General features: G+C 44.7%; 1 protein-coding gene across 5 annotated transcripts in view; it reads left to right on the top strand.

Annotated features, from left to right (window-relative positions):
- The window catches only part of LOC135394968 (glutamate receptor 1-like), a 191,763-nt gene that overhangs the window by 123,552 nt on the left and 40,578 nt on the right, over positions 1–27,633 (top strand). The gene's annotated exons all lie outside the window — the stretch shown is intronic.

Raw genomic sequence — 27,633 nt, 5'->3', positions numbered from 1 at the left:
CTTCTTTAAGATTTTCAAGCACTTTGTCCTTTTTTTTAGATTGTTGTCTATGGTGATAAATAAACAGGTTGCGGTGGGCATACACGTCACGTAAGACATCTGATGATTGATTGATTATTATTGATTGATTATTTAAAAGAAAACCAGGCCTCGCCTCGCCTAATGACCTCGTTGTGTTGTTCGGAAATACCTACATCCTTGCGGCAGGACGCACGAGGTCTCCGAGTAGCAATCTTGCCATGGAGCGGCATGTATGTAGACAGATCTCAATACGTAAACAACGACGTCCATCAACCGTAACGTACATCACTACGGGGAGAACGCAATCCGCCATCCGCGCTGCGTTCGCAAACATGCATCGCTATTTTTACGCGTGCCCTTTAACGTTCTCCATGAACTTCGACTGATGTCTTCCAGAATCAATTCCCCAAACAGCTACTAACTTCAACGATTCCCAAGTGTGACTAATAGATGGACGGACCCGGAACTCGGAATGCGATTAGCTCGGACTTGACTCCTATGTCACGTCCTACTGCATAATGGTAGTGTCTTTCGGCATTTTAGATAAGGTTCCTCGACTCCATCATTAGGACATCACGCAGAGCGTCTCCTGTCTGAATCCGTTACCATGACAACAAGCGCTGATCCACGCGGAATTAAGCCCGCTTTCGAAACAGTCGATATTGCCCTACGCGACCCGCCGGATTTGACGACATTATTTATTCAGTTATTTTCGTTTAAAATGCGCCATTGGGTTATATGTAGCCTGTCTCGGTTGGGAAATTATGAGCGGTGCGTGTTTCGTTTTTGTTCGGACCGGGTTTTTTACGTTAATGTTTTCCAAAATTTCGTAACCTGATGAAATGTGTTGATATTCCTATATTGACGTGCTGTATGCAGTATACTCTCGCGGGCAGGTGTACCGTGTTGGCAGTGTGCCAGATTTGTTTCTTCGTTTTGAACAATTACTTTCTTCATTACATAATTAGGTTCTGCCACGCGTACACATTAAACACGCTGCTACCACCGAGCTTCAGAGCTTAGCAGGTTCCCTATTATCGCCGTAAAAATAATGATGTCACTAACATAACGATGCCCTAGCACTGGTACTGACGTTTTAATTATCTTGTTGTTGCTAGGAGACGGCTGGTAGCGACAGATAAAACCCGCGCTTTACGTTTGCAAAGGGATTGCGCGGATGCGCGTAGCCTAGCAACGTGATGACTGAGAAGAGCTTGGAACCAGAGCGCCAATGCAGCGACGCTGTCTTTGTATTGCAAGCTGGCAATTTAATATCGGTACCGTATCTTTGGGCGGCAGAACTAGAAACGCATCATGGGCACACCAGGCGTCAGGTGCGAAAGGACACTTATGTTGTTCACACTAGTGATGTTTCACCAACACGTGGCTCATCTTTGTTTGGTACATTTGGAGTTTTCATTTCTATGCTTAACGCCGTGCTGTCATTTTGCGTGTTTTTACTGAACCGAGTAATCCGAGGGCGTTACGCGCCTGTAAAGCGTGCTTTGCCTGCCGCGCGCAGTGATGATGCGGGGAAGCCTAATACGTGGCGCGAAAGCTCGGAAAAGAAGAGCGTGGGATATTCATTCAAAAATTTGCGGGCTTTCAATTTTGTTGAAATTTCAGAATTTAAGCGTCACAGCTGCTGAGCGGCATTACGTGGACTGATTAAGTGTCAAAACCTCTTCATAAACGAAAATAACGGAGTACTTTCTCATTTATTCTTATTATCTGCATTGATCACGAACGCGCGCAGTGTACTCCTTATTCTGACAGTCTTCAATTACTTTCCTATGCTTCCTTCCTCCGTATTCTTCCCTTTCATATTTCGCAGCCGTATTCAGCAACAGCTTCTCATCCAGAGTTCCGCACGTAATTCTCCCTCTCACCGCCAGGTGCTGTTTCGTTAATAGAACCTCTCTCGGCCTGTCTGTCTATTAGCTTTCCATGGCGCGGAAGAACAGCGTGACGGGGAAGAAAGGCAGGGCATTAAAGAGGCTCAGCAATGGCTTTTCTTTCTCTCCACACGCCTAATTCATTACGTGCTTATTTAGCCAAGGGCCTATCTCTACGCGCGCGTGTGTGTAGCAGTCGTATTATATGCATCTTTTGCTGGATGTATAATAATTATGTTTAAGATCATCATTTTTCTTCTGCTTGTTTCTAGTCCGTTTTACTGTTGCTTTTTTTCTTGTTCTTATCTGCTTTTTTTTTGCGTGCTTTGACGCAGTCCTGTATCATAATGAAGATAGATTTGTAAGCTTCATAATTATGAAAATCAGTATTTTTTTGTATTAAACGCTCCGTGGCGATATCGGTTGATACAAGTTTGACAGATAGTGCTACGTGAAGTAGGGAGACGTATTTCTTTATTTTATTTGGTGATAATGTTAATTCATTTGCTTCCTCTGAAGAGGAGAGGTGATATAAATATATGGCAGCTCAAAATGCAATACAACGTGCATAACGCTGCAATAATAGATTAAGTTCCCTTCGAAGCAATGTACCTATGAAACAGCTAACTGCAGAACTGAACGGATAGCTCCGCTCCTCCAGTATTCTTGAACAAAAAAGAAATGAATATTCCTCCGCCTGTACATCGCTTATAGTTACACTTGTATCGCAGTATTAACACCGAAGGAAAGTATAATCGTGTGATTCGCTTATTTTTGCTAAATCTGGCCTTCTGCTCGAGAAACCGGAAACCGAGCATACCATTGCCTGGTGTAGACCCGTCCCTCTTTCCCAGAAACTTCAGCTAAACATGACCGACGACCCTACATGTAGACAATGCCACACAAGCGAAGACGACATCCATATACTACTGTAGTGCACGAAATATGTGGACGAGAGAAAGATCCTCGAAAAGCGTCTCTCCACACTGGACAGCCGACCACTTACCATTGCAAAGATTCTGGGTGCATGGTCTATAGACGACCATGCCGCAAGGCGGTAGGCTACCTGACTGCAATTCCTCAAGACCCCAAACCTGCGGGACCTGTGACACGTGCTTCCGCGCACCTTGATTGACTGATTTTTAAAAGAAAAGAAATCTTCATTTCCCTGTGTCTATCTATTTATGTGTGTGAGTGTGTGAGTTTTTTTTTTTTTTTTTTTGTCCGGGTGAACCTTTTCTTTTTCTTTTTCTTTTTTTTTTGAAGAGTAGGGAGCCAAATATTGGCTGACCTCTCTCAACACTTAAAAACGACGACAACAACAACTTCACCCACTGAATAATTAGGCTTAATTTTGCCAAACACTTCGCGCCATGTATGAACACAGGCACGCGACAACAAGATACGCGAATTTACTGTGAAACAACGCCCCGACGCGACAAAATGCTTCATGAACAGACCCCGAAAGAACCCTAGCGAACACGCGTTGCATTCATGTGGGAATTGCAGCTTACGGGAGGGTGCTAGGACGAAGCTGTGCTTGATGCGAACCTTTGTGAGCGGAATCTCTCGTGGAGCGCTCGTCATTGTGTTTCCGAGCAGGGCGTGTTGCACGTCTTCGCCCTCTTTGTGTCTGGCTGCGTACTTCCCATCTAGAAAACGCTGTTCCCATCGTCGGTTCGGGCAGTAAATGTAGCATCGTATACACCAGCACGACCGCGGCGATGCACCTCTTAGTAGTACTGAAGCGCGTTGCATATGTGATGAAAAAAACTGACACGTGAACCATTATCAATGCTTATGCCTGTTCAGCGGCGCAGAAAATAAAAATACTTGACCAATTAAGCTTATTCCCTTTTCATTTTAACTTCTTTTTTTTTTCCTTTTATTGCTTAACAGCAGTAATTAGTGCAAGCTTCACGACAATTCACAATTTTCCATATGCACGTAATTTGATCGTGTGCTAACACCACAAAGCAGTTTCCCTTGGTGCACGCACGAGAGGGACCATGTTAAGAAACCCTTCTTAGGAAACCCTCAGCACGCCAAGTGACCCTTGAGCTTCGCGTAGACTTCGGTGTCTCGCGTAATCTACAAAAAGAAAAAAAAATTGACAGTAGTATATCAAGTGTATGCTTCTATACGAAGTCTGCGGAAACTAACACTATAAAGGCATATTCTATCACCGTATAAGGAACTTGCTTTGCTTCGAATCCCAGAGACTCAGAACTATTCCCCAACAGTTCTGTATACGATTCCACGAAACACCGTCTACGCCATTTCGCGCGGGAAGGCAAAAATTAATTCGGTTCCAATTCCCAGTCGTATCATAACCAGAGCACGCGAAGGCAGTGAAACTGTGATGAAATCAATGCCATATACCCACAGTGCTCGGCCGTTCCAACTTCCGACTCCGTTTTACAAGCCTCTGCCTCGCGGTAATAAAATAAAGCCATTTCACATCCAAAACTCCGCAGCCTTACGAGAGACTGTCTCTTCACTATCTGTGGCCGAAATCACATTTCCTCAAATTGCGGCCAACGCTGTGCCATGCCAGGAACAGATTGTTCAATAATATTCCACGGTCGCTTCGTAAGATTTCTAAACGGCCCGACGGCGGATGTGCGCAGCTTCGTTATTATCTTAAGAATGGAACGGTCCGTGATGTCATAAAGGCCTCTTTATCTCTTTCTATACGTCTTTTCTTTTCTCTTTTTCTTTTTTTTGCGACTGGGTCGTTATTGTACTGTACGAGAAACCGCTACTGAATTTTATGCGCATGTTCAAAGTGGTGACAGCAACTTTGTTAAGGAGGGCACGTAGGTTGGAATACATCTTGGCAGTTAATACTTCAGTACCGATAAAGACTCTGGCAACATACGGGTTCCCTTTTTTTTTCTTTTTCCAAAGGACAGGAAGTATCTGAGGCCATCATGACAGGGAAAGCTTGGCCTTTGAATTGAAGTTGTCGTTCTTGCAACCGCGTGTCAAGATAGCAGACTCGCTTTTATATTCCGCGTTTATTCAGCTGCGTTTGACAGTAGGAACATCAAATATGCGCCTAACGTTACCATCATAAAGAAGCTTTGTTACGTTTATAATTCAAGGGCGATACAATGTTTTGAGTATACCCCGGACAAAAATATAAATGGTACGCGGACGCGGGGCTGCGGTGTCGCCACCGTCGGGGGCTGCGCCGTCGCACCGGAAGCAGTGGCGCCCCCTAAGAAGCAAGAAATCTTTATGATGTGTACGGAGTTGTAAGGATTTATGCCGGGCGGGACTGTCAGGGCGTGTTTTACAGTCGCTCAGTTTGAATGAGGGAGTGAGTGAGTGAGGGTAAAAGAACTTGTGTCCGATACGCAAGTCCTCGAGTTGTCAGGAGTCGTCAGTCGGGGTTATCAGGAGGCACAGTGTTATGAACATTCCAGTAGTAATCAGTATTATAAACTTACTATAAACTTGTAAAACGTATAAACTTAGTGAACTCGTTAAACTTATTGTACACCTATTATAAACTATAGACTTCAACGTAGCAGCACACTAGTTAGTTAGTTAATAAATTAGTAAAACAAAGTAAACCTTGCAGCACACTTTCCCCAGCACTGGCTCCGATGAGGTACGATCCTTTTTCAACTTCATTTCTCATTTTTAATAATGAACTTAAAATAATAAAACTTGCGTCAGTATTCTGCCGGAATTCCTTTCACAGTGTCCACGGTCCATTAATAAGCACCGTTGCTGGGCACTTGCAAAATATCTCTTCCCTCTGTGACGCACATGTCACAGCCATTTGCTTTATGTTACCGCGGTCATGACTGGCACGAATATTCACATACGCACATTCGCACTCTGAAACGCATAGAAATGTTGCTCAATGTCTCCCCGTAGAGCAGAATATGTCTTCTGCCACTCGCTTTGCTCTCGCACAAAAACTACAAAAGATTTTCCTCGCATATCAGCCGCACCACTAAGCCAACGTTTTCTTTACACACAAAAAAAAAAAAAAATGGCCGCCTACATCAGCAGGTGGCCCGGATGATGCGCGCGGAAAAGGAGAGTGTTAAAAAATGTATTAGGAGCTCGGAGGTGGATTTTTCTCCGAGAAAACGGTGCCATCGTGGAAGGAGATCTATCGCAGAGGCCGCCACTATTCATTTTTCACGGCGCTATCTCATAGATTTATGGTGTCACAAAGCGCTGGAAGACGCATTACAAAAGCCTGCGCTATGTGCGCGATACGTACAATGTATCCTGTTTCATGGGTTGAATACCCCGCTCACGTGGTTTAATTTGTGTATGAGAGCGAATGTGCTGTGAAATGTTCTTTATGTCGCTCATTCTTTGAGACGAAACAGGAGCTCAACAAAAAGCGTAACTTCTTAATTTTAGTCTAAAGTTAATGAGCAGTTGGAGTTGTGGATATTTTTATTCATTTTGAGGCTAACGGCAGTCTTGCGGAGGTGGCTTCACTTGAAGGTCAGGTTATTAGGGGACCGCAAAGCAACACTGCGCGTGAACGCTGAAAAGTTTTTATAAAGACGAAAGAATGCTCTTCTCGGCTGAAAGCTTGTCTAGCTGGTTCAATCGTGCAAACTACCTGGTCACGTTTTCAATCTCAGATCAGGTTCAGTCGGGTTCAGTGAAGAACCCGTTGTATGACGCAGGGAGCACCAGGAAAAAGATGTCAAGGCGCCAGTATGTCGCTCGTAGTCATGAAATTACAGTGATGACACGTAATTTGACACAGAGAATTCACGACTCAATTCAATGAATGGGTTGCGGTGAATCACTTCATCCCATCGTCATTCATGTAGTTTTCATTTCATTTTCATTTAATTTTTCATTTCATTTTCATTTAATTTTTCATTTCATTTATTGGAACATTTGTAAAAACCTGTACATCACAGGGTGGCCAAAAAGCAGCAAAAAAGCTGCTTGACTAGGGCACGACCCTTTTGTTGTTTTTGTTGTTCAATTCAATGCAATCCAAATTTTATATTTGTCTCGGTGCCCATGAACCACGGTATGGTCACAGAATGTTAGATTGCAAAAATTTGAGGGGATATACAAGCAACACTTAAAAAATATGCCAGCACCTAGCTGAAACAGATTCTGCAGATGCGGTGTTTAGACCGACTCCAAAATTCAATTTTCCAGCGTCTAATCATCACAGAAAAAGATGGGCGAAGTTCGAGAGGTGGAACTCTCGATGGAGTTCGCAAGGACAATCAACTATCCTCGACAGGTATGGCTTTAATTATGCCTTCTTAATGGCCCTTCTAATTAATTGTCTGTGACAGCACGATCATTTAGTTCGACCGTTTGACCGGTTCATCATTATTTATTTTTTTTACCTCCTCGGTCGTCGTCAGCTATCAAGAATTCGAAGATTTGGTCGTCATCTTAGATTTCGAAATCCACGGTTTGGCACGCGGGTGGAGAAGTTAATCTCGCGAATATATATATATTAAAAAAAAAACATATGCAAGACAAGTAAAACTGGTAAAATCAAAACTGGCCATGAATACAAATGATCAAAATATTTTGTAGCTGGTTATAAGTAGACATCCGAGACACCATCGCAGCAGTGCCAGTTCTTTACTTACTGCATCCTCCCTAAACATACTGGCGGTAATAAAGGTAACAGTGCGACATGTGTTGCGCAAATTAAACCCCCTTTCGATAATGAAAACGAAATACCCATGAAAGGGCAATGGCTGTTTAGCCAGAGTCCTTTGGATAGGACTCAAAACAGTGGGACAGAAAGGCGAACAACCCAAGTGATCAGTCGCCCTTTTTAAGCTTTTATCGTTTGCCTTGAAAACGCAGTCTGAGTGACCAAGATTCCCTAATGACGTTATGAACGGGATAACTAGGTTTCGTGTCTATGAGCCCTACAGTGCTATCCCGACAGTGCTATCCCGACAGTGCTATCCCGACAGTGTTCTCTAAGCAGTATCTCTAAAAACAAAGGGCGTCTCAAAGGTCTGTCACTGTACTGTATCGGATACGCACCCTTGACACTCACACCTCTCATGATAATGACGACAAATAAAACGATAGTTGAAAAAAAATATGGAGATATAAAAACCTCACTTAAGCGTGGAATGGGCTATACGCCAGTGCGACTAACAACGCATGACCATAGGAAATGATATCAATGGATTGATTTGTTGGTTGATTTGTAAAAAGAGAAAAAAAAACGGAGATGTTGGTCCCGAGCCACTCGGGACTGGCTACTCCGGGACGCGTCATTCAGAAAAGAAAGGGAAACTACACAAAATCTACACACTCTACTAATCTACTAATCAATGGAGATTGCAATGGAAACTTTGCATTAGTGTGGATCTGTTTCTCTGCATGTTCTAGTGAGATTTATTCACTTGCACCTAGTGTACTAACAAACTAATTGTTGGAGATGAGGAATGTACTTTTGTTTGTTTTGGGTTGTTTGTTTGTTTGTTGTTTTGTTTTGGGAGTAGCAGACTAGTCAGACAAGTTCAATTTCTCTCTGGTTTTCTTTTAAGTAATCAATCAATCAATCAATCGCTGTTTTCGATGGTTTCAATGGTCAAAAAGTTCATCGTGTTTACTCCCCAGGGCTCTTGGCAGTGCTCTATTCACATCAGCTAAAAAGTCGACGTTGATGTCGTCAACTGAGACAATCTGCAGTGTTGCAGTTCTTCCTGCCCTTGCATTTGCTTTACTAAATTACAACGCAATTTACAATGCGTTTACTAAATACATTTTCTGTAAAGTTAATTCGCAAGAATACCCGCATCTGTGATGCGCTTTACAGATCGAAAAACTGCTCAGACGTTCCAAGCATGATTACGGACGACAGAATTTGTCACGTTGATCGAAGTCGCCATTGATGCTCGCTCCGAAAAGCGCAGCAGCCTCACTGAGCTTGTCAAAATCTCATTACTGCAATTAGCGGAGAGAATTCCCACCCGCGGGAAGCCACAAAAGAGGGCCGCCAATTTAAATCGGGGCTTTTTGACGACGAAGCACTCTTGAAATCGTACTCCAATTAAGCGGCAAGCAGAATGTGTGCGTTGTCTGTGAACAAAAGTCTGTAAAGCGAATTAATGAGGTATTTCCAAGGCAACGTCCGCTGATTAGACGGACGCACTACGAAGGACACGCATGCTTTGATTGCAAGCTCTCAAAGCTCACGTGGCTCAGTACATGGTTAGCGTGCTGGCCATGTCACGTCGAGACTGGGAGGTACCCGGGTTCGAGACCCGGTGCCGGCTGTGTGCTGTCTGGGGGTTTTCCTGGGTTTCCCTCAGACGCTATCAGACATACTTGGGCACAGTTTCCTTAGAAGTCGGCCCAGGACGCACATTCCCCCTGATTGCCCACCTATGTGAAGGCGACAACGGCGAGCTCTTTCATTGATTTATTTATTTATTTACTCCTCAATTAGCACCACCTCATTAGAACCACCATCTCATGGTCTTCCTGTGAATAAGTGTGGATCATGAGCTACCGCTACGCATTCAGTCCTGGACGCGCGCCGATTGTCTACGGGAGAGGAGAAGACTTTTGGTTTAGTTACGGTAGTGGCCGCTACAAGCGCCGCTTGTCGTCTGTTGAGGTCAGGAAATTGTGTATGAAGTGTCATCATCGTCGCTACGGCTGTTCGTCCATGACGAGGTAGCCCATTAACTCCCCACTATAGTTTAGTTATCCCCATGGTCCTCTCACGTGTGGACGCTCTTCTAGATCCTCTTCATCACACTGGGCATCAAGCTACAAACTGGTCTTCGCGTCGTCGCCACACTGTGCCGTGAGACTTTTTTTCTGTTTCGGTGTGCGGAGATTTTGTACCCTCAGGGTCCCACCCACATCCGTAGAAAAGCGCGAGACGTGCTCCTATAGCTTTCGCCTACCCTGTGGGTCTGTCGTGAACGCTCTCCTCTCTCTCTTCTCTCTCCCTCCCTTCTTACTAATTTCTTTATATCTATGTCTCTAATTTTTAATTTCTTTTAACTTCTAACCCTTCTTTTTCTTTTGCTCCCCCTTCTCCCTTTCCTCCTTCACAAAAGAGTGAAACTTGCTGCCTTCTCAGAGCAGGCAGACCTCACTCCTTTTCCTTTGAACATTGTATCACCACCACCACCCCCATCACATGATCCAAGACAGTGTGCTAAGTGACGACGAACAGACATCATCCAAGACAATGTGTCAGGTGATAACGACCAGACGACTACTAGTACCAAGTTCTTCATCAAGTGGCGGTCGCCCGACATACTAGCTACCGGCATTCTCGACTGCATATTGCCAATGAAAAAAATGGCTAGGAAGCAAGTGAGCTGGTGAAGATGATGCATAATGTAAAAACCCCGAGACTAGGGAACACGAAGGGACAGACACAACACGAAGTGCCCTATGGTCGCCAGTTTCTTCATAAAGTGGGCAAGGTGGACTCGCCCAACTGTCTTGTCTACTGTGCGGGACAGTGGAAAACACTGAACATATCATCATGCATTGTCCAAAACATGCTGCACAAAGAGGCATCTTGAGGCAGACCCTTGGCCATCTCGACAGCAGGGACTTCAGCATAGAGAAAGTCTTAGGCGTATGGGACGCTAACCACAGGGACGCGGCCTTCAATGCTCTTGTCAATTTCATTGCGAAATCTGGACTAGAAACTCTATACTAGACGGAGCGTGGACATTACTATGATCCTTGATGTGAACGGCGCGCTCGGTCCTGCGTTGTCGCGGTCGAGACGCTCACCCCGGTGAACTTTTGCGGTGCGCTCGCACATTCTGTGGTGCAATCGTACCGTTTCCTTTCTTTTTTCTTTTCTGCTTTGGGGTGTACCGTCTTTCTTTTTTTGGGGGGTAGCAGAATTCGCTTGCGCGAATTCAACCTCCCCTTGTTATTTTACCAACCACCACCACCACCACGAAGTCTCAAAAAAAGAGAGACTTCGTGTTGTGTCTGTCGCTTCGTGTTCCCTAGTCTCGGGGTTTTTACATTATGCATATTGCCTATTTCAGCAGTATTTTGCTTCACGTTCCATCGTGCAACAACACCTTTCTCATGTCTTGTCTCAATCGCAACCGGCTCCGCGTGCTACTCATCCAGCAACCTCGAAGAGGCAAAGCCGTTGTCTTCAACAAACTTTCGCTTTTGAAACCTACGTCAACAGGCATCCTGTAGCAAATAAATCGGAGAACGGAAAGGAAGACTCAACTAAATCACTCTGTAAACAGAAAGTGCGAAACCAAACACGCAGTTTACACGCCACAAACGGGATGTGAATCATTGCGCTTCAATCTTCTTCGAAGGGCTTTCCTGATTGCGTTGGCAGCCGCTTTGTGTCTGAGCGCGTTTTTGCGTTTACTCACTCGTGCAACGCAGAAGATTACGCAATTTATTCTCTCGGCGCGTTACTGTTGAGTCGTGCAATGATTTTGTACGCTTCGCATGCAAATGCCATTGAAGGTCATGTAGAAGGTCGTCGACTACACATATAATATGGGACACAGGACAGACTGAATGTTGGCATACACTGACTCCCGAATAATATTATTTTTTCTTCATTTTGTGTGACTCACGTACCTACAGGGTTAGTCTAGCAAACGTTACACATTTTGATCGCATCGTAAAAATAGAAGACGGGGTTCATCCAACACCAAACTTTGCAGACTGGAAGCCATTTGTCTGAAGTTTTGTTGGAATTTTTTTTTAGTATTACGGTCCTGCAGAAGAAAAATTAAAAATCAAGCAAAATCTCGCCCCATGCATTTTCAATGGCCTATCTCACTCAAAAGCCGCCATTTTCTGCTCTGTGCGCTTCAGTTTCATTTCACCACACACAGGTGGCACTAGCATACAGAACAAGACTGGAACAAGACGATTGGTACATAACGTCAGAATCGGCATGTGACATCGTCGTAGGGAGCGCTATCTGTGGAAAGTGATGTGAATGTGAAGCAGACACAAGGAAAAATGGCGGTGTTTGTGTGGGATAGGCCATTGAAAATGCATGCGGCAAGATTTTGCTTGATTTTTAATTTTCTTTCTACATGACCATAGCGCTTACAAAAAATTCGAATGAAACTTCAGATAAACGGCTATCAGTCTGCCAACTTTGGGATGGACCAAACCTAGTGTTCTATTTTTACAGTGCGATCGAAATGTGTAACGTTTGCTAGAATAACCCTGTATAGTGTAAGTATTTGATGTAGGAAAATAATTAGATAGCGTTCGGCCACCTATGTAAGTTAAGGTAGAAGGGGGGGGGGGGGGGTATATGTTTAATAGAGTGAAAGAGAAGGAAAAAAAGAAAAAGGAAATGTCAGCCAGGCTAGAAGGAAGCTAAAGTAATTCTATCTTCAATCTTGCCAGAAATGCTCCATCAACGGCACAAACAAAGTCGGTGGTACGTTTGCAGTGCAATGTGACTATGGCGATACTTCGTTGCGTTTCCTTGGATTGAGATCGGATTCAAGATTGGATTCAGGCCAGATGGAATTTACGTGTTTCGCAGATCGCTTCAAATGAACTCGCTCTGCGACGGAGCCCACTTCCCTACTTTGCCGAGAACGTTGCGATTCGGTTGGAACTCCAACGAATGAGGCTTGTGCAGGGACGTCACGTTTGGTCACGTGACTCGGGATAATATATTCACAGTAGGAGGGCGCATGCCCTTAGTTGTTGCGGTGTGTGTACAATTGCGAGGGGCTATTGTAAGAACACAGGCTGGTGCCTCATTCGGCCCGCAATATGACGCTTGCGACGCATCCCCATGTTTTCCCGAGTCACGTGGCTCAAAGGCGCTCATAGGCTGCGCGTGACATCACGTGCACGAACTTCATTGCTGTCGTCACTTCCGGATATATACTTCGATGCGGAGCAACTGCGAAGATTTGTCGTCTGCTTCAGTCCAGACGATTTGAAGCACAGGCTTTCTGTGGCTTCCGGTGGCCGCTCATACGGCTCATACCGGCTCGTCTTGATAGCTACGGCCCCCGAAAGCTCGGTCATCATTGGTGAACTCTAATGACTACGTCACGTTACTTATGTAGGTGGCATTGGCTTCAAGGGCTGGTGTGATCTTATTTACAACCGTGCCATCGAAGAAAAGAGGCGAACACATGAGGCGTAGTTTAATTAAAGCACATTTCTTCATTACCTTCATAAGCGGTTAAATGGTTACGAAATTCCTTACCTTTCCCGACACGTCCTTCTGAGAAGTCACACCCATTTCTTATCCCGTCAAGCAAGCACGTAGCGTCGTATTGGACGTGGAGTTTACGCACGAGCATGGCTTTTTCGCCGTGCTTTTGAAGGCATCTTCAGTATCCGTGGCGGTCTTCGTGTCACTGACCGCCAATATTGCAGTAGCTTCGTACTGCAAACACATCCTTTGTTTGCACGAGAACATCCAAAGACCCGGTCGAAACGCGCTTTATGCTCTCATAGGCTCGTGTTTACGTAGCTTCCAATACTCGAAGTCACTTCCCGATGTGCGATCGTTAAACGCGTCCCCGTCGAAACACTTGACTGTCGTCTGCCAAGGTATATGGAAGTAGCAGCCGAGAGACGGCAGTTCAAAATTTGAAGACACCGAGATATTAGCATGTGGTGACACCGGTACTGTGAAAGAAGATTTCGCACTCGAGATTTCAATTTTCATTTGTTTATTTTAAACGAAAATGTATGTGATATTTCATTAATTAGGATTACACACGTAACATGAAAAACGGTTAGGAGCAACTAATATTTATTCGAACAAGAACTTTCGTGCAAGAGACTGCACTTCTTCAGGTTACACAACTAAGTGCTATATATATATAGTATATAGTAACTATATATAGTAACTAGTAACTAGTATAAATAGTAACTATATATATATATATATATACTGGTGTCGCACTTAGTTGTGTAACCTGAAGAAGTGCAGTCTCTTGCACGAAAGTTCTTGTTCGAATAAATATTAGTTGCTCCTAACCGTTTTTCATGTTACGTGTGTGATTCCCTCTTCGCGGGCTCCTTGACAGTGTTTTATTTTTTTCCCTTTTCGACGTAATTAGGATTAATTAGGATTTTTTATTAATTAGGTATTGTTAGGATGATCGCCTTCCACGATGAGACTTGGAGGTGACACGCGTTCGAATCCTCTCACCTGGTGTGATGTGATTTGATGTGATGTGATGTGACAGAAAAAGAAAGTGATGTGGATTTAAGTCACGAGAAAGTCAGACTGGCTACCCCAGACCACTTAGTTAGCCGCAGTTCGTTGAAATAAATAAACAAAAGGGGAGAAACCCCCATACTTTTATGAGTATCTTCTACAAGCCTGCTTTGTCCCCACAAATCCCTTCGCACTACTGACGATAGAACAATAAACATTAATTCCTTCCTCTAAAAGGAACTCCCCTTCTCAATCCCTCGGTGACACACCCAGCCACGGTTGCCAGACGTATACACTCCCCTTTATTTTTCTTTTAAACCTGCGCGACGTCACAAATTTCCGCCACAAATTCATCCTCTTCTCCACGCTGCACCATTTCCCTGTTTTCCTATCCTCCCCTTTTTCTTTCTTTTTTCTTTTTTTTTCTATTTCGCACGCAAACGCCACACTTGCGGAGAAACTCGCTCTACCAGCATCGCAGGCTTTGAAAGGAAAGGATGAGGAAGGGACAACTACTCATCCAGAGCCGTTTAAAATCGAGTTCCGAACAACGTCTGCGAACAATGGGCGACGAACGCGAGTCGAGGGATTTGATTTCCAGCGGAACCTAATTTGCTGGCCTTCCCTACGACGGAAAAATTGCTGCCGTTTCCGCACTGCTTACCCGCCAAAGTGTTGCATACGTTTCGAGCGTCCAACGATTGTGTGAGACCAATCATCATCCCCTTTGTCTCGTGTCCAGCCGTTTTCCTTTTTTTTTCCCCTTCGGTTCCCCTATTGCGCTCTTTCAATGTCCGCAGCTTGTACAAAGCGGCCGCGCAAAAGATGTATTTAGTAAGCGATGGAGCGTGGGGATGGAATCTTGAAGGTTGATTGTACGGATTCAATGCGCGGACATAAGGAACACAATGTTAACAGTTTGTAGGATTAGTATGTGATAAAGTTGCTAACGTCCTTGCCCAAGCAGCACAATGTACTGAAAGTCTGGTGCAATAGGGGTGGACGGGTAGGTGGAAGGCCTTGAACAGACTCGTCACACTAAAGAACATTGATAAGACACATACCGTCCCAAGCAGCACAATGTACTGAAAGTCGAGTGCAATAGGGGTGGACGGGTAGGTGGAAGGCCTTGAACAGACTCGTGAAACTAAAGAACATTGATAAGACACATACCGTCCACCCCTATTGCACTCGACTTTCAGTACATTGTGCTACTTGGGGTCTACCCCTATTGCACTCGACTTTCAGCACATTGTTCTTCTTGGGTGGCTGCGTATTCGAACCATCAGGAATCATGGGTTCACTACACGGACACACCAGATCCACCGAGAACACCAGATCCACCGAGGCGGAACGAAAGATCGAAAAACATTGCATATCTCCATAACTTAAAAACCCGAGACTAGGGGACAAAAAAAAAACGACAAACACTTTATGGATCTATACCATCAGCTCGCTTGCTACCTCTCTATCCTTCGGTTATCGCGTATCTGTTTTTACGAGTATCACCAGTGCGCAGGGTACCTTGTACCGATCTGAAGCATTGCCAGCGTTTTTATCACGCTTCTGCGAAGGAAATGGTAGATCAAAGAGTGAAATTAAACGGTAGGAGCAACTTATGTATTTACACATGGTAACAAGTCTTTCGTGCACGAGACTGCACTTCTTCAGGTTACAAAAATATGAACATGGTACAGGAACATATATACAGTTGACGGGGGAGTTTTTGTATGAGAGGGTTACAGGGTGATGGTGACAGGGTGATGGGTTTGCTTGAACGTGCGCAGAAAGAAGGAAATGGTACATTAAATTGGCAAATTCCAGAGTTCAATTCGAAATATTTGACCTCTCGTAATTGATTTCCATAAAGCTGTACGTAGCGTGACGCAAAAAAAATGTATGTAGAAGTAAATACCGGCGACATCGTATGTTTCAGTCAAATTAGATGTAGACATAAAAAGTGTGAAATAATCTTATAGACTGCAGAGGGATATTTCTTCAATGTACGTACAACAAATATGTCTCGGATTTAGCAGACGTTTTCTCGAATGTGGGATCATTTTGGACGGTGCAAGAATATCCATTCATTACCACGGCTTTCGTCACGTCATTATAACCTTGAATATGAAAGCGTCGAGATTCCTGTATGCTTACTTTGTGCTGACCATCCCTAAGGTGTCTCATCAAATAAGTCGACAATACATAACGTAATGGAATATCGTCTTCATACATGGATGTGGTGCTCGGCGTTGTCCCATCTGAATGATTAAATTTGCCGTCTGCGAACAATGACATCTTTTGCTTGCACCGGAACCTAATTTGCTTCGTCCATTTGTCACACTCCTTTCCCCAGCAAAGTGACAGAACTCGCAGGAAATGGGGCTCTTATATGTATGGAGGGTTCGCTTGAACGTGCGCAGTTGGGCTACGAGGTAATGCAGGCAGAGTTACAAAGACCTGTTCGCGAAATTGCAATCCGCATACGGTAATGTCTCAGTGATTCGCATTTTCACTTGGCAGTGTCAGGCAGACTTGCTGAAGTCGTTTTCAAAGCATCTGCATCTGACATAGTAAGGGCTTTAGGGAACCATCGGACACGCTTCTTGACTCCGACTTCCTGTGGTCTCCAGCCAATCATAGCGCAGAGCGTCGAGTCGCGGAGGGATACAGTTTACGGACGTACGACCCACGGCAGCTGAAACAGGTTCCTTTCCCTGACTTCTTCGAATACAATAGCGGCTGTGAACAGTGACAGACCACGAGTTCCTTGAGTGAGCGACATATAACGCGACAGTGGTGTAACCGGGAGGGGTTTGGGGGGGTTCAACGCTCCCCCAAAATCGTACATTTGGTAGTGCATTTAAGAGAGGGAAATCCTCCTCCCCCATGTAATGTTCTTGTAGAACCCGTCCCGAAATATTTTTCTGGTTCTGGACAAAAATCCTTTCGAAAACGTTGCCAAACGCTGGTCACGGAACCCGTAAATCCGAAATAGTGTTTCTGTTTCGTTTCGTTTCTCTCTCACCAGAAGGCGTTGCCGTTCGTGATAGGGAGTAGTCGCGCGTGAAACAACTTGGTTCTCCTAGAAGTGTTTTACTGCCGTCACGTTACCAGGACCGTAATCGAAAGAGGAAAAGAAAACGCTGTATGTTTACGTTCACCAAAAGCTCTCTGGTAAATTTAGTATAGGCACGCTCATATTTTGTACGTTTAAGGGGGGAATCACTTCTTCGGAAACCTGTGGGTGATTTTCGTTCGCACAAGACACGAGAACGCTCTTCTTCTTCTTCTTCATCTAACTGGATGGTGTCTGGAGCTAAGTGGTCTCCCTGGTGGGCACCTGCAGCTCCATTTCTTTTAAGCTTCAGCGTAGTGTGAAGACGTGTCTTGAATGTGCGCTACGTCAACGCTCTAAACTATCTTCTTCTTCTCCTCAGGAAGATGGGCGCGATGCTGCGATCCGCAAGGGAGATTGGCCAGAGCTAATTCATGATGACATGAGTGTGATGGTGACACTAAGGACTAGAACCGGTTGGAGCCGGCAACGAATGAAATGAGATTACCTGCGATGACGGGATTCCATTTTTCGGTATTGGACGCACCGAACGAGAGTAATGCCGATAATGCTCTAAACTGTCATCATAAGATTGGTACAGGCGTCTTGTCAATGACGTATTTTTTTAGAGGACAAGGTTGAGCCGTTGATTTTTACTGAATTTTATTGAATTTTGAATTTTAATGAATTAAAGTTAGGTGCGTCTCGTCTCGATAGAGTGTCGCAGACTAAAAAATTTGCGAATTCGGGCTCAATACATCGGGCTGTGCGAACAAATGTTCTCTATTGTCTTGCATAGAAGTGATTATCTCTTAACAAGCTGGTCTTGTTTGTAATCTAGCAGTGAAATCGGGGGGGGGGGGGGGGCATTGTTGTCCAACTCTGGCTGTGAACTCGCCCTCGGCGACCTCTACTCACATCCCCCCCCCCACACACACACACACAAGTGCTTTGCAGGACCAGAAGAATGATGATGTCTTTTTTTTTTTTTTTTTTTTGTCTGTCCGAAAACATTTCCTGCTAGAAATTTCGTGTACTCTGAAGGTTTGAGGAAGTATGAAAGACGTTTGTTAGCCTCAAAATCGAAAAGCGCTGAACTATCGATAGCACCCACTCATAACAAGTAACCCCATGTCCACGCAATAAATTCCCCCTCGCAGCATACATCAGTATGCGCACGTGCAACAACAACAACAACAGCAACATAGACGAGTGGATGATGATTATGATGTGGGATGTTTCCCTGCGCACACGCAACAGAAGAAAATCATGAAACAGGAAGCTGACCGAAGACGATAGTAAAGGAGCCACTAACCATACAGGCCCTGACAGAGATTCTAATGGATTTCTATAAACACGCTTTCTGCTTCAACGCTTTCAGCCACGAAGGTCTCGAAGGAAATCCGTACAAAATTAAAATTATTTTTAAAAAGCCTAGAGGCTGTTTTACAAGGGCAATTTCCTCGTGCACATCCGAGCCTGGAAGACTATATGCCATAGCGTCTGGTTCAGCGCGATGTCTCACGAAGCCCTTTTCTTTTTCTTTGCTTTATTTCTTCTTTTTCTTTATTTCTTTATTTCTTTCTTTATTTCTTTCTTCTTTATTTCTTCCTTTTCTTTTTCCTCCTCCTCAATACACACTCTTCTACCAGGATTACCAGGGTCTGCTTTCAATTTTTTTTTCGTTAATGGGCCTCTGTCGACAGCAGAGCTCGTGTTTCATGCCTTGCAATGGTGGAAAAGTGCGAGCCATCAGCGTGTAATTGAAAAAAAAAGGAATTTCTCGACATGATGTGCTCCAAGAAATGAGAAACTTTCGTATTACTGTCGCGGATAAAAATGTAGATTGCGTAAAATATACGCGTGTCAGCCGCAATGACAGTCACTACCGGTGGCAGGTTGACAAACGATTATGACGTCACATACAAGCATTTCTAAACCGTCCATTCAACTGTTCGCCCGCCGCAGTGTTGACGTTCGTTTTACATTTTTTTTAAATATTTGAATTAGTAGTATTGTGTGGCAGTACTTATAATATTTAATGTACTTAGTAATATGTTTCTTCTTTTAAGTTCGTAAGGGCTTTCGCAAAGGTAGGGGCCAGTGCCCCTTGTAGTTATCACCGAACTGCTTGCCTTCCTAATATGGCGGCATGTTGCTCGAGGGAGATCGTACGTCCTGGGCCGACTTCACATGGAGCTGTGCCGATGTTTACTTCATCAATGGAAACAGCGAACAAAGGGAAGCACCAGAGCAGCAGGGCTGAGTAAATACTACATTCGCTCGTTGGTTGTATGAGCTTTGTATTGAATGAGCTTTGTATTGCCTTACCGACCGTCCCAGTCGGGTGTCGGCACGCATTTTTCCCCCTGAAGTCGACCCAGGACGCACACTAACTCACCTGTCTCTCGCTCCATCTATCGAGGTCTGAACGTCATAACTAGGATTCCGCGCTTTCTGTTTTTATTCGAAGGCGGATTCGGCGTATGTGTTTTTTTTTTTCGGTGTTTATTGATTTTCATGAAATCGGCGTTCTTCGGTGATTTTTCTGGTGTGTACATGGTTTACGCTGCAGTTATCGGCCAGTATAAATCGCGACGGAGTTTCAAAGCTTTGCGTTTCGGCGCCGTCCCATATAACCTAAAACCAATACAGAACTATAGACTCTGTGAGACATCACAAGAACCCCGTGAGGTCGGCCCAGGACGCATACTAACCCTTCCTCCCCATTCCCCACTCCTTCCTGCTATCTTCTCTCCGTGTGTCAACGTCTGTACGCTGCTCATAGCCACAGGTGCTTCGCGGTGCTAACACTCAACTAAAGCTGATGATGATGATGAAGATAATAATGATGATGATGATGATGATTCCTGTTTTTATGGCGCACAGACAACTAAGGTCATAGTCAACTAAAGAAAAAACAGCAACAGGAACACTTTATGGCTCCACATCGAAGTGGTGGTACCGTGAACGCAGAGCTCTTTCTTTTTCTTTTTTTTTTTTCTTCTCTTCTTTTCTTTTTCTTTTTTTGTTAAATTTAACGTGTGCAGCGATTTGGACATCCGTTTGTATTCGTTGTTTTTCGGTGAAAACCGAATGACGAAAAATATACAGGCGTATGAAAGAACTGATGTTCAGAGGCCGGAACAACATAGAAGGGACAAATACATACAAAGCCTCAATTTGCCTAAGAAATTGCTGCTATTTCTTATTTTCATTAATGATCTCCCGCATTCCATCTCATCCTCTATCAGGCTCTTCGCTGACGACTGTCTATTGTACCGCCCCATACTGTCATCCTCTGACCAAGTAGCACTCCAGCAGGACCTTGTGGCTCTCTTTAACTGGTGTGTTACTTGGGGTCTTCCTCTTAATGCTTCCAAGTGTTGTTATATTCCCTTTTCACGGTCTAGGTCACCGCTAACACATCAGTATCACATAGGCCAGGATGTCATCCGTGAGTCTCATACTTACAAGTACTTGGGGCTTCATTTCTCCTCAAACCTCTCTTGGTCAGATCATATTCATACCATTGTTCGCGATGCAAATCGCAAACTTGGTTTCATCCGTCGCCACCTTAAACTTGCTCCACCTGAAGTGAAACGTCTTGCATACAAAACACTAGTCAGGCCGAAGTTGGAATATGCATGTAGTATCTGGGATCCTTACCAGTCAACACTTGTGGACCTCCTTGAATCCTTACAGAATCGGGCAGCTCGCTTTATTTTATCAGACTATTCTTTTCCGTCCAGTATTACATCTTTAAAGGCCTCTATCAATCTTCCTCCTCTTGCACACCGTAGGAAATACTTTTGTCTGTGTTTATTCCACAAATTCTACTACACCACAACCATCCGTCCAGGGTACATCACTATGGCCCACTACATCTCCTCTAGGATCGATCATGCCCATAAAATCGACCACATTCCATGTCGTACATCTCATTTCCAATTTTCTTTCTTCCCCAAAACCATCAGTGCTTGGAACGACCTTCCCCAGTTTATCGTAGCTAACTCCGACTTTTCAGTTTTTCGCAGCCAGCTAGCTGCCAGTTTTGGTGTCTAATTTCATTATCATCGCATATGTTTTCTTAACGTTTTCACATAAGTGTTTTTTTTGTTTTTTTTTGTTTTTTTTTTTGCAAAGTGTTCAATTGCTTTTGTTCTGATGATCTGTTCTAATGATTCTGATCTGTTCTGTTCTGACTTGCTGATGTAACCCCCCCTCACTCAACGCTCCCCGAGGGCACGTGAGGTATTCTCATAAATAAAAATAAATAAATAAAATTAACGATGTAAGATGAAAGTCAGTGAAAAGGTTAACCAGCTGTAGGACTCGAACCCACATCTTCTGGATTGCCGCAATCCAGAAGATGTGGGTTCGAGTCCTACAGCTGGTTAACCTTTTCAGTGACTTTCATCTTTCATCGTTAATTACAGGCGTATGTTCTTCGGGGTTTTTCGGTTAAAACTGAAAACGCGGCACCATAGTCATAACCATAGTTGCTTTGTGCTGCTTCGCGGTGGTAACGTGCAATCAAAAGAAGAAGAAGCAATAACAGTACCTAATCAACACACAGTGTACTAAAGTATACATGGGGATGGCTGGGAGGTGTCTTAACCATTGTCGTGCTTCATTTCGCAGATCTAACGCACGTAAAGAGTAATTCGGTGCTTTCACTTAATTCTGCTAATTGGGTATCTTCCTCGCCGGAAAGAAACACACCGTCCGTCTTAGGAGTGATTAGATTTCATCAACTATCTCCCGGTCCTCTGTTTCCCAATTTTGCGTCTACACCGGGGTGTTGCTTCTTCTCTCTTCTTGGATAACATACGCCGAGCACGGGGGAGCAAATGGAGCAATGCAGTGATGCTCGCCCAGCAGAGCGCAGAGACGGTCCCTAAATAGATGCTGCCAGATGTGGTTAATGAGAGGAGAACGGCCGCTAATATGCGTGCCGGGGCTGTCTCAGGAATTGTGAACGACAATGGAAACACGAGACGTTGCCTAATTGCAGCACTCGCTCCGAAATAATGAAAGTGAAAATAGCCGTCATCTTTACAGCCCCAGTTACTCCTATAAGAAATGGCGCGGTCATGGCTACTCTGGTCAACGACCTACTAGATTATAACGACCACGTCATAATCAGCAACCCCTATGAGGAGCCCGTCCGCACGATCCGCTAGGGGCGCTACTCATCGGCACGCGAGACCTGCGTCACGATTGGACGATGGAAATTTGAATTCTGAACGCGCAGAAGCGTTTGTGCGACTACCGTAGCAGACGACAGCAATAGCTCCTATGAAAACGCGTAGAATGATGATGATAATCAACCTCAGAATGAAACATCCGTGGAATATCCACCGCTTGTACAGAAATACTAAGGCAAGCTGAAGTATACAAAGTATCGTAGAAGTTGAGGAAGCAATAACTGGGACGATGAGCAGCGCCACCGCTTACTCCCAAAAACGCGGCGCTGGGAAGGGGTGCCTATGACATGGTCGTTATATCATCTAGTAGGTCGTGCTCTGGTCTTGTTGCCTACTCTTTTTCGAGGTCTTGAAAGTAGAGGACCAGCGGCATGGCCGATGGGGTTAAGGCGTCCGCCCTTGGTGGTAGCCAAGGTCGTGCTGACGACTGCGAGGTGGTGGGTTCGAATCTTACCCCCAGCTGTGCTGTCTGAGGTCTGCCCTCTGTTTTCCGAAGACTTTCGTGACGAATGTCAGCACAGTACCCCCTGAAGTCAGCCCAGGACGCATTGCTTCTTACTAACACCCCTGTGCCCCACTCCTTCCAGCTGTCCTCTCTTCATCTGTCCATGTCTGTACCCGCTCGTAGCCACAGTTGCTTCGCAGCGCTAGCGTGGAATTTTTTTTAAAAAAAGAAGATCGAGGAACAGTAAATTGTCCTGATAAGACAAATTTCCTTCTAGAAATTGCTCTCCTTTCTAACGAAAGAGTAACAAAAAAAAGGAAAGAGTGCTTTCTCATTCTCCATGTACACTCTAAGGAAAAAAATGAGTAAAACGGGAAGTAATTGCAGCTTCTACTCCCCTAGTCTGCCAATTACTCCCCATTTTAGTCCCCTAACCCGACATTTAGTCTCGACATTTACTCCCCAGGACTGCAAATTGTCACTAAACTTCGCGAATGATCTCCTGAATGCAACAGTCTACGTAAATATGTGCCCTTGCTCAATTTGAACGACGTAAAGCTGTATAACTCAGACAACGTAGCAATTTTCCAGACACACAGTGTGAGAAACAGTTAGCGCATCTTTCTTCGCAAATTGTGCCCTATGTATATGGCGCAAGATTTTATATCACTCGATATATCACGGTTGACGGTTTGCTTCAAAGTATTTTCATGCATGCACACGAATTAGGTACCTGGGACTCTTACAACAGCGCGTGAAATGCAGTCTCCACTCTGTGACATTCATTTACTCCCGAAAGGAACTATTTTTTGTGGCAATGCATTTAGTCCCCAAAAGGAGTAAAAGTACTCCTTTTTTTTTTTTTCTTAGAGTGTACCCACGCATACAAGGAATGTCGCTGCAGCTGCCTGTCGTACATTATTTCTTTATTTATTTTTATTTATTTATTATACGTCAAAGGCCCGTAGGCATAACATGACGGAGTCGTGGGTTGCATAGTAGCAACGTACAAAGCAAGTTATAGGCAAAGTGCAAAAACACTTATATGAACAGAAACAAATAAACAAGCAATGGACAAAGTGCATGGCAAAGTGCAAAAACACTTATATGAATAGCAACAAATAAACAAGCAATGGACATTACACAGTATAACTAAAGAACATTGTGGGCACTAAATGCTCAAGTCACCCATTAAATCAACAATTCTCTTTTTGAATGAAACAGGATTAGTAATGGTTGCAATATCATGGTCAATGTCATTTACCTCGATATGAGTAAGTCGTGTGTGTAGTACACATCCATCCAGCTACAGTAGTGACTGTACATCCAGCCATGTTACAAAGTACACTTCCTATCCCATCCCATCTCGTAATCTCACGTGGTGGAGCACCCTGCTCATCGTCGCCGATAAGCTGCGTTGTTGTGGTTTATAACTGTCGGCTGCAAAGACAGCACCACTAATGGCGAATTCCATTTGCTGAGCTGGGTTAAGGTTTCCCTGCGGGAAAGCGGAAAAACCGTTCCTCTGGAAGGTTGTAGAACGTCAAGACCAATCCAATCACGGAAGAGCAACTCGAATTGCAGCACCGTACATTCTGCGAAACAAACTTTGCTCTCGCGAATGCCAGATGGCGTTCTATTGCGTATGCACCTCCTACGACACCGTTGGGAGTAGATACAGTCGACCCGCGTTTATCCGGACTTTGTTTATCCAGATCCTGCGCTATCCGAAAAAAAAAAAGCATGAGGACGGATTTCTCCCCATGTATTTCGCCCTCGTTTATCCGGACTTCAGCTTCCGGAACTCGGACGAGAATTCCAGGGAACAGAAGTGACTAATACTCAACAATCGGCTTCAGTTATCCGGTCATTGTCCAGGAAGGACATTTGGCCCACACTTAGTCAAGCGAGGTCGAGAACCCTGGTCGTGGCCTCCTTCTTACTGACACAAAGACGGTGTTGCTAGGAAGAAGTTTCTCCCTTTCCGACTTTGCACGCTACACAAAAGTAGTCCACTGAGCAATCTCGTCATTTCAGACTGGGAAGGTCCGCAACGAGGATCCCTCCGCCGCAATCACAGATGACGACATCGTCAGTGTCGTCGCTTCCGATAGTGGTCAAGGAGAATCTGATGATGAAAGCGGGGATGCACCAGCTGTGATGGTAAAAAATGCGCGGGCGGCACTGAGAACCGCGGTAGTATTTTCCGAGCAACGAAACAATATTTGGCAAGGTAATGCCGTTAGCGAAGGTTTGCAAGAACTGGATGCTTGTATTAGAATGAAACAGATGACAATGGATACTTTTCTGCGTAATGGTCAATAAAGATGTCCTTTTTGGGATCACTCTGGATTCTCGTGTTTCACTTATCCGGTTCCCCCGCTATCCGGACATTTCCACAGGAAACACGGCCGTCCGGATAAACGTGGGTCGACTGGTACAGTTTGGGACAAAAGTTTACGGAACACGGCACCAGCGTATTTCTTCATCGGAGCGCTTCCCTGCTAGCTATCACGAAGCGATCGAATAGGAAACGGGTGGCGGGCTATTCTATCCATCTCTCAGTGTGTATGTCCACTCCTTTTTGCTGCTAGGTTGTCGCTCCATTGTAGAAATGCGACACCCCGGTGTTCCGTAAACTTTTGTCCCAAGCTGTACTTGTCTTCATCCGTGGAGCAAAACTTGTTTTCGTCGCAGAATTACACAAAACTCGCAAACGTCCGCTCAAAACTCATATGAGAGCGCACTCGTAAATGCAGCTACCTGCTGTAACAACCTATACACAAAACGGTCTCCTCCCTCAATACCGCGCACCTCTCTCCTCTTCACTTTCCCCTCCCCCATTTCTTCGCCCTAAAGCGACGCCGCGCGGCAATTGGAGCGTGTTACTTTCGGTCCGTTTCGCTATTAATATCGATCGCTTCCAATATTTTTGTTCCGAAACGAAAGTTGGAAAGGATCAATGCAACCCTGCTGCTGTACACGAGAAGTTCCAACATAGACGCGCGGCGCTAACGAAAAATAACGAAACAAAAAGCGGCGCTGCAAATGATTCTGGCGATGATTTCGGATTACAGCGGCGTGTCACGCCATGCGTTGCGGAGAAGCCGTCTTCCTGCTCGTTTGCGACGAGCTTCGTGCGGTAGTTACCTGTTCATTAGGAGGCGTTCGCTGTTATTTCTTCCATTTGCGTTCAGAAGAATGGATAATTACCGTACGCTTTGTGCCGACGAACCGTTTAAGCGTTACCAGTGTTCTCTGCATTCCTCGTACAGGATCGTATTTGTTTGCGAGAAGTACCTTGCGCAAAGAAGGAAGTAAGAATGAGGTGGTGGTGGTGGTGGTGGTTGTGAAAGAGGAGGAGGGGGATATGTTTATTAAGAAAAAAGGAAGGAAAGGTCAGAGAGACGGAGGTCGGCTTGCTATTCCAAAAAAAATGGGGAAGAAAAGAAAAGGAGAAGAGAAAAGGAGCAAAAGGGGAAAGAAGAGAAAAAGGAAGAAAAGGAAAGGAAAAGACGAAAGGAAAAGAGGAAGACAAAGAAGAAAAGAAAAGGGCTCGCGCTTGTCGGCCTCACAGAGGTGGGCAACGCCACGACTAACGCCGCTGGTGAATGTGCGCCCTGGGCCGACTTCTAAGGGTACTGTGCCGACATGAATGCATCCGACATAAATGCCGACATGAATGCGCAATGAATGTTCCGTCATTCAATTCAATTAGTGTTTCCCCCCTGCGTTTTCCGACAGCCCTTCCAGACGGGTTTCAGCACAGCACCCTTGAAGTCTGCCTTGGACGCACACTTAACCCCACTATCTCCCACTGCTGTTCTTTTTTTTTAATCTGTCTCTGTTTTTACGTCTGCATACCGCTTATAGCCTCAGTTGCTTCGCGGAGCTACGATGGAATGTAAAACATCCATTTTATTCGCAATTGACAAACGCGATTCCACCCAAGACCCAGCAACCTCTCCATTCCAGCCTTCCGGGCACCTGCGTCACACACTCTTCTCGACGAATCATCAAAACTCTGGTTCCTCGCACAAAACAAGAAAAATCGTGAACGCCTCGAAAGTATACGTCAAACTAACATCTTGAGGACTAACATCACTTTTTTTTCTTTTACCAATCAATCAATACATCAAACTGCATACCTAAAAGCACACTCTGCCTCCCATTCCAACCTCAGTCAATGCCGGCTTCAAGTGGAACGGAACATCACATGGAAAGGGAAACAGCGCGTCGTGTCGTCCGGAGATTTTCCCTGTCTTGTCGGCATCGTTTCCAGCCTTTCAGGGCAGAAAATTGAATGCGGCATCCCAAACTGTCGCTTCACCTCCTTTCCCACCTCCTCTCCCGTCGTACCGCCACCGCCATGCTTTCGCCGACGTGCACAAAATATGAAATTTATTCTCCTATGCCACTCCCTTTCCAATATCTTTCTTCTTCTTTCAACGTATGTATGGAAGAGGAGCTCCGATGGTTGTACTCTTCCACGCAAAATTACCTTTTTCTTTTTTTATTTCTGGTGCTCGTCACATATTTCTTGTGTATTGCCAGGCGTGTCCAAAGGTCTCGCGCACTACATATTTCGTTGGGAAAAAGGAGGTATTGAAGAATAAAAGAAAAAAAAAAGGCAGTGTTCGAAAATCGATGGGCAGAAAAGAAAATGCTTCGAAAGCGTGTTTCTCTTATAAGTGTTTCTGGTTATTGCTTTTTTGGAGTTAGTTGCAAGCTGGTCTGTTTCTTGATAAAGAATGTCTTGAGCACTTTGTCCCGAAGTTCCGTTATTTTACCGAGGAGGATATAACTGTAAAATATAAGTGTGTCTCAACGGAGACAGTGACCGAAAG

This window comes from Ornithodoros turicata, chromosome 5, assembly GCF_037126465.1.
Source record: "Ornithodoros turicata isolate Travis chromosome 5, ASM3712646v1, whole genome shotgun sequence".
In the NCBI taxonomy this organism is placed as follows: domain Eukaryota; kingdom Metazoa; phylum Arthropoda; class Arachnida; order Ixodida; family Argasidae; genus Ornithodoros; species Ornithodoros turicata.
This window is presented reverse-complemented; position numbering and strand designations above follow the sequence as displayed.